Here is a 2,419-nt window from a genome sequence, read left to right as displayed (position 1 = left end):
GTGGAAATGGCTGGATGGGGAGCTCTGTGCATGGGGGGGGGTGGAAAGAGCTGGATGGGGAGCTCCGTGCATGGGGCAGAGGAGGTGGAGAGGCTGGGTGGGGAGCTCCGTGCCTGGGGCAGAGGAGGTGAAGAGAGCTGGATGAGGAGGTGGAGCCGGCTGGATGAGGAGCTCTGTGCCTGGGGCAGAGGAGGTGGAGAAGGGGATGTTCTGTTAGCAGGGCTTTGGAGTGGAGCCCGGAGCAGTAGAGCTACAGGTTTTTGCCTGGAGCGGAGCTGGAGCACAGCTCCAAAACCCTGGTTCTGTGCATGCGGGGTGGAGAGCGCTGAATGGGGACTTGGGGAGGTCTGTGCAGCCCTCGGTTTCAGAACTCAACCTGGACCGTTACCCCACCCTGACTGCCGGAGCCCTGATTTATTAGCCTTCTGCCCACCTTCCTTTTCCCTTCCTGGTTAAGCATCTGGGATGAGGTGGATATATTTATGGGCAGTCCTTTGTCTGTTTGTTTGTAATTTTTAATTAATGGGATAGGCACCTGGAGCACTTCATAGGTGAATACAGATGTACTTTGAAACTTAAATAAAATAACAGGTGCTCTGTGAATGAGGAACAAGCATGCACTAATAGCAAATGGATAGGGGATTAACTCCTCCACTCACTGTGACTTTCCAGCCTTATCAATGTCTGATGCATTGTGTCAACATATAACAGAGACATGACATCATCTGCTCCCTTTACACTAGGACAGCTTAGAGACTAACAAATTTATTAGAGCATAAGCTTTCGTGGGCTACAACCCACTTCTTCGGATGCATCCGAAGAAGTGGGTTGTAGCTCACGAAAGCTTATGCACTAATAAATTTGTTAGTCTCTAAGGTGCCACAAGTACTCCTGTTCTTTTTGCGGATACAGACTAACACGGCTGCCACTCTGAAACTAGGACAGCTTGTCATGCAAATGAAGTAGCTCAATAGTTCTCAAACTTTAGTACTGGTGAACCCCTTGACATAGCAAGCCTCTGAGTGCGACCCCTCCCTTATAAATTAAAAACACTTTTTTATATATTTAACACCATTATAAATGCTGGCGGCAAAGCAGGGTTTGGGGTGAAGGCTGACAGTTTGCAACCCCCCATGTAATAACCCCAGTTTGAAAACTGTAATTTGTTGAGGAGAAAGGTAGATTTAGCTCTGTGTGATTGGGAGAGGGGGGCAGAGAAATTACATTATTTGATAGTCTCTTTTTAATGCAATGCATGAAGAATAGCTTTGGTTACCAAGGGATGTTTGTTCTTTACAAAAGCTGGGCTGGTTTATCTGTCCTGCTGTCCTGAACTGGTTGTTTTATAACTCTGTCTTTGGTTATTCTTTCAGCTGATTTACCTGATTCTGTAATTCCCAGGATCAGCACGAGGGCCTTTTTTAATATTTGTATGATGCTGACTTTCCTCCCGTTGTTTGTGGACAGGTCTGAACTTAAAATGCTGGAGCAGCGCAGCTGCAGCTCTTCAGTGAAGATGCGGCTAGGCCGACGGGAGAGCTCCCCTCGGTGTAGTTCAGTGGTCTCCAAATGTTTTTGATCGCGCACCCCTATCAGTATCGGCGCCGCAGGGCCGGCTCTACCATTTTTGCCGCCCCAAGCGAAAAAAAAAAAGGCGCCCGAACTGCCGAAGCGGCGCTGCTCTGGCGGCACGCCTCCTGCCGTGCACCCCGAAGGATCCTCTTGCACACCCCACTTTGGAGACCACTGGTGTAGTTAATCCACCTCCGCGGAAGGTGGTAGCTATGTCGACAGAAACATAGACCCATCAACATAACACTGTCTGGACTGGGGGAGATATGAAGCATGTCTCCACTAGCGAGCTTACAAGCGGCAGTATAGCACTGTCCACGTTGGTGCTTTTGTTGGTGTAACATGTCACTTAGAGGGGTGGGGGGTTTTCCACAGCTCTGAGTGACAAGTTATACTGACAAAAGTGCTAGAATAGACATACACTAACTGTGTCGCTCAAGGGTCGTGATACTAATGTAAGGTTTGGTCTACACTACAGACTTATGTCTGTATAATTAGGTCACTCAGGGGGATGGAAAATCCACCCTCGTGAGCGGCGCAGCTGAATTCCTGGTGTAGACAGCGCTATGTCGACGGGCAGGGGTCACTCGTCCACATAGCTACCGCTCTCAGGGAGGTGGAGTACCTGTGCTGACAGGAGAAACTCTCCTGTTGGTGTAGGTAGCGTCTTCACTAAGCGCTACAGCGGTGCAGCTGCAGTGCTGTAAGTGTAGACAAGCCCTAAGTTTGTAGTGTAGATCTGGCCTGAGTTTCCACAGTTAATTCTGAAACCCAGTGTTGGTGATTAAAATGTCAACACTGTTGTTGACGTCACCAGGCATCACCATCACCCCAGGTAACTCAGGAG

The sequence above is a fragment of the Terrapene carolina genome, unplaced genomic scaffold (assembly GCF_002925995.2).
Source record: "Terrapene carolina triunguis isolate 2854851 unplaced genomic scaffold, T_m_triunguis-2.0 Scaffold97, whole genome shotgun sequence".
Classification (NCBI taxonomy): Eukaryota; Metazoa; Chordata; order Testudines; family Emydidae; genus Terrapene; species Terrapene triunguis.
Note: the sequence above shows the minus strand (reverse complement) of the source record.